Consider the following 6,376-nt stretch of genomic DNA (forward strand, 5'->3'; position numbering starts at 1 on the left):
AAGGCAGCAGAGTAAGACTCTGTCTAAGAGAAAAAAAGAACTTCCTGTCCTCCCCTTCCCAAAGCACACATTTGTAGTTCAGTGTAGACATACATTATATGTATACATAATAATAACACATACATTTCTAATGGATCTTGCAAGTGATTTTTAAATGTCTGTTGTATCTTAACTTTACATTTCAATCTTCCTTGGCTATGTGATACATTGTAGGCATCCAAATGTTTGCATTGAATTTTTACTGCTATCACTTGGTTGCTGCTGACTCTCAAGTCAAACCTATAAAGGTGATATATTATCATCTTTATACCCCTGATTCTCCTATACCATTTCCCTCCTCTAAATTACCAGCATTTCCTTGGTGTCATCTTAAGAATAATTCTCCTATATTACATTAGTCCTGAACCCGGTTGGCTTTTCCTAAAAAAAAAAAAAATTTAATAATTACCATTCCCATATGGATCTCATAGTTCAACTCTCTAAGTGAATTTTCCTAAAATTCTACTTTGTGGTTTCATGTAGTAGAAATCAAATATAAGTCCAAATTACACCCTTCAAAGACAAACTCAAGACACATAAGTAAGGAATCCTGCTCTTCAGCAATCTTCATATATTAACTGGCTGGGCATGGTGGCACATGCCTGTAATCCTAGCACTTTGGGAGGCAGAGGCCTGGAGTTCAAGACCAGCCTGGGCAACAGAGCAGGACCTTGTCTCTACCGAAAAAAAAAAAAAAAAAAGAATAATTAGCCAGGTGTAGTCCCAGCTACTCAGAAGGCTGAGGGAGGAGGATTATGTGAGCCTAGGAGTTGGAGGCTACAGTGAGCTATGACTACACCACTGCACTCCAGCCCAGGTGACAGAGCAAGGCCCTCCCTGTCTCAAAAAAATTTAAAACTTTTTTAAAATTATCAAAAACTTTATATATTAACCATATTATACCAGCATTTACTTTTTTAGAGAAATGTTATGTGCAGACTGCAAGGATACACCTAAATGGAGTGATTACCTCTTGTAACAGTTGGGGTGGTCAAAAAAGGAAAATTACTTTTATTTATAATGTTCTAATATTTATGTGAGGGATAATATATAGCTACAAATGCACATACCACATAGTTTAAGTATATACAGTGAAAAAACAATGGAGGCAAACTAGAAAATAAAAATCTTAAAATGTTATTCTGTATTATGGGAATATAGATGGCTTTCTTCTTTGTGCTTTTGTTATCTTGTTTTAGTTTAATTCACCCTAATTTAAAGGCAGGTAAGAGAACAACTACCCAACTAAAAAATATAACAGGACAGCTTTAAACCAAAGATCATCCTTAAAACAGTGAAAAATTGTTTGTTATATCTAATATGCTCACATATCATGAAAAGCTTCATTTAGCAATGATGTAATTTTTGACTTCTAGGAAATAATCAGAATGAAATTTTAATTTTAAGATGTTTATCATCTCATATTGGGGAAATATGAATATGATGAACACAGCGAGTAGTAAAACATCTTAACACTTTCAGATTGATGGGTCAGCACTTAAAAAATTTTAATCTTTACTAATTTGATTTTTCAATATGAAGATAGTACTTTATCAAGAGATTAGCCATGAAATGGTTATTTTACCAGTTACATTTCTTTTGGCTGTATTTGACAGTGTAATGAGTTTTTCAAACTGTATTAAGCAATTCTTCATTACCTTGAAGTTCCACAAAGTGGAGAATATTTAAATTTTAACATGCGCATTTTAGGAATTGTTGTTATATAAAAATACATGTATTCTCTGATGTATTTTGTTGATAAATACTAATCTGAAATTTTTTCATGTTCTTTGCTATTGTGAGTTCCATTATAGATTCATGAATAAAGTCACTAGCAGAGAAAAAAAATAAAGGGATTATAAGAGATATCATTTAGTGGTTTTACAAAAATAAGGCCTCTCTAAATTTAACTTCCTTTCCTTTTGTAAACTAAAAGGCAAGAGTGTATTTTCTGTTTTCTGTGTTCTTTATGTTCTGTAGGGAACTAATGTTGAACCAGAGTCTAGGATATATTTTTGGATTAAAATTGAATGCCCCTTTACTGACACTATACAATAAAGAGGGAGTTATAGTTTAAAGAATAGGTTTATACAGTATACTTAGGACAATGTAATAAAAAGGATCCCAGGTGGCATACATGCTAGGGTGGTACATAGATGCCAAATTGAATTGAAAGGATAATGCCTTGCATTTATTTCAACATTTTCTATATACTAGGCAGTTTTTAAGTCTGGCTTATTATGGTACATTTATATGTATAACTCTGAATATTAACAAACTTAAAGTCTTTTAATTAAACACAATCAAAATATAGGACATTTCCATTACTATAAAAAGTTTTGCGCTTAATCTCTTCTTCCCATCCCCAACCCCTGAGAAACACTTACCTGTTTTTCGGACCCTGCAGTTTTGCCTTTTCTAAAATGTCATACAATTGGAATCAGACAGTATGTGTGAATCATGTAAACTACGTTTTCATTTCACTTAAGTAAACATCTAGGAGTAGTAGTCCTGGGTTATATGCTAAGTGTTCAACTTCATAAGAAACTGCCAAACTGTTTTCCAAGCAGCTGTACCATTTTGCTTTCCCACTAGCAATGAGCATTCTTGTTAGTCCAGATCTTCACCAATGCTTAGTGTGGTCAGAATGCGTGCAGTTTTAATTATATACATTCTAATAGATGTGGAATGAATGATATCTCATTGTGATTTTAATTTGCATTTTCCTAACAAATAATGAGCATCTTTTCACATACATGTTTACCATTCATGTATCTTTAGTGAACTGTCCATTTGACTTTTGCCCATTTTTAAAAATTGGGTTTCATATTCAATTTTGGGAGTTTTTTATATATTCTGAACACAAGTCCTTTGTCAGATGTCATTTGCAAATATTTTTTTCCCCAGAGTTTTTCCTGTCTTGTCCTTCTTTTTTTGTTGTTGTTGTTAAAGAGACAGGGTCTTGCTGTGGTGCCCAGGCTGGAGTGCAGTGGCACAAACATGGCTCACTGCAACCTCCAACTCCTGGGGCTAAAGCTTTCCTCCTGCCTCAGCCTCCTGAGTAGCTGGGACTACAGGTATGAGCCAACACATGGGATAATGTTTAAAATATTTTTGCCACGAAGAGCTGAAATTAAAAAAAAAAAAAAAAATTTGTACAGACAGGGTCTCACTATGTTGCCCAGGCTGGTCTCAAAGAAAAGAAATCCTGGGCTCAAGGATCCTCCCGCCTCGGCCTCCCAAAAGTGCTGGGATTATAGGTGTGAGCTACCATTCCTAGCCTTGTCATTCTCTTAACAGTATTTTTAGAAGAGCAGTGGCTTTTAATTTTGGTGAAAATATTTGTCAATTTCTTTCTTTTATGGATCATGCTTTTGGTGTAGTATCTAAGAAGTCTTTCTTAAACTGCTCACAGAGATCTACATTGTATTCTAGAAGTTTCATAGTTTGATGTGCATTTTGGTCTGTCATCACTTTGGGGAGAAGTGACATCTTAACAAGAGTCTTCTGATCACCTTATTCCTTTATTTTCTGTAATTTTATAATTTTCAACATTAAAATCTTATGCAAATTTAATTTACACCTAAATATTTCCATTTCATTGTCACTTTAAATGGTACCTACCTAGTCCTCATTTTATAGAAGAGATAATTAAGTAAATGACAAAGCCAGACTCAAACCTTTATGAGCTAATAAACCAATATCGTGGTTTTAATTATGCTGCTAGTTTTCTTAAATCATTGTGATTGTATTGGGATAGATAGGAAACGCTAACTTCTTTTTTTTTTTTTTTTTTTTCTTTTTTTGAGACAGAGTCTTGCTCTGTTGCCTGGGCTAGAGTGAGTGCCGTGGCGTCAGCCTAGCTCACAGCAACCTCAAACTCCTGGGCTTAAGCGATCCTACTGCCTCAGCCTCCCGGGTAGCTGGGACTACAGACATGTGCCACCATGCCCGGCTAATTTTTTTTTTCTATATGTATATTTTAGTTGGCCAGATAATTTCTATTTTTTTTAGTAGAGATGGGGTCTCGCTCTTGCTCAGGCTGGTCTCGAACTCCTGACCTTGAGCGATCCACCTGCCTCGGCCTCCCAGAGTGCTAGGATTACAGGCGTGAGCCATCGCGCCTGGCCCCTAACTTCTTTTAACAAGAAAAATCCCTCTACTGTGCTTTCACAAAAGAATTGTTCCCCTCACATTTTATATTTTTTAAGGTTCAGTTTTCCAGATCTGTTCAGATAAACCAGTGGCTTATCTTACTTTAGAAGCTTCTGATCAATACATTTCTGAACCAGTGTTTTTAAAATAGTATACCTTACCCTTCAGTTAATTAACATGAATTACTTCAGTAAGAAATGTGTGCCTTTAGCATTTGAATGCTTATTGTGTGCCAGTCAAGATCCAAAGACATGATTTTTTTTTTCTTTAATGACTCCCAGACTGGGGGCATATACACTAATTTTATTATATTTAAGCCACAATAGATGCATACACATGGTCAGGGGTAGAACACATCTTTACTTGGTTGGGGTTACAAGCAGCCATGCTCTTACTCATTTCATGTTTTGCAGTTCCTTTAAAAAAAAAAAAAGTTTGACAACTATTAAATAAACATGTAATGGGGCTGTGAGCGGGCAAAAATTTCACAATCATTTTAGGGGGCTTTGTTTGGCAGGTTGTGGGAGTCCTGAGAAAAGACCAGTTAAGAAATAGCCTAGGTATGGGGAATACAATATGGATATGATGGGGTGCAGGAAAGTAAAATATGTCAAGTCTGGGTTCCATTTTCAAATGGTAAGGTATTCAAAAGTTAGAGAAAAACTAATAGGAGTTAGTGTTGTACATTAAGACATTTTCATTTAGGATTTCTTCTGGTTTCTTATCAGCATTTTGATATGTGGATATTTTTACAAAATGAAGAAAATATTAATTTGTAATCTTAATTCACTGCTTGTCCTATAAAATAAAGAGTATTTTAATGTGTCAATCAGTTAAACATTGATGACCTACAACTTGATTTTCTTATTTATTTTTTAGGTATCTTTATGAATGGTAGAAATAAAAATGGATAGTCTATCAGATAAGTGCTTCTATAGTCTAAATATTTTATTATTTGTAATTTCTAAACAAAATCTTACTCTTTAAAACACTTTTTTGGGGTACCAGTATCAAGATGATTTATGGTGATAAGGTACTCAATCTTTTCTGAAAATAAATTTTGTATTCATGTGAAAGTAAAGTGTACCAGCTTTTTTTCTCAGAGGCTAATATCTCAGTGGTGGTTACAAAGTGCCCCTACAATAACCTAGATTTTATTTATCCTGTGTTTTAGTGTGTATGAAAATTCATTTGTTTTTCTTTCATAATAGGTATAGAGCTAGGTTTATCTGCTTCAATAGTTCTAGATTTATATTATGCACCTGTAGTAGCTTACAAGTGGCTGAACTGCTCAAATTTAGGTTGCTTTAGAACCAATGTCTTCTCTTTTAAAGAGGGTTCATAACTATACTGATGTAAATTTAAGAACAGATATACTCAGAGCACAATAAGAATAGAAGATTCATGTGCCATTCATACTCTGGAACTTTGGGAAAGTATAGGAATGGCCAAGGATTGGCTCAGGGATCGTCAATTTATCTGTCTGTTAATGGATGCAACTTAGTATTCAGGTGTTTTTCCAAGGCCGACACTTGTGTCATTCTCACTTAAATATATGAGATGTAAAATGTAGCAGGTAATGTTACATAAAAGAAGCCATGGTAATGAAATATTGGTTTTGAGCTGTTTGTATAGTAGTTAGCTATTCAGGTATAATGATTTGCTATTTAAACTACACAGATGCTCAAAGTCCAGCAGTACCTTGCGGCTAAACTCTGTAACCAGATTACCTTCTTAGGAAATAACACTTGAATGAAGTGATACTGGCACAAGCCCAATAAAGGGCGTGCGCATACCTGGCCTGAGTTCAAATTGTCTGTTCCTGCTGTGATTACTGCTGTTCATGTTGTGACAGCTGTTCTTCCAGGCCACATTATTGATTATTCCACTTAGCAACAGTTTTGTTTACAGAGCACTTTCACATATATTCTTATTTATTTTTAGCTTGAAAGCTATCTGGTGTGAATATTTTTATTAGAACTTTACAGATCAAGAAATGTTATGTGACAAAATAGGGACTTTATTGACTGTTAAATCCACTCTTTCTCACGACAGTTAAGGAAAAAAGCAAAAACATTCTCAACTTCTACTGTAAAGGATTCATTTTTCAAAAACCTATCTCAAATCGAAAACATCTTTCATCTGCATCACACCTAAAGATTAACGGTGGCTGATGACCACC

This window comes from Lemur catta, chromosome 1 (genome assembly GCF_020740605.2).
Source record: "Lemur catta isolate mLemCat1 chromosome 1, mLemCat1.pri, whole genome shotgun sequence".
NCBI classification, from domain to species: Eukaryota; Metazoa; Chordata; class Mammalia; order Primates; family Lemuridae; genus Lemur; species Lemur catta.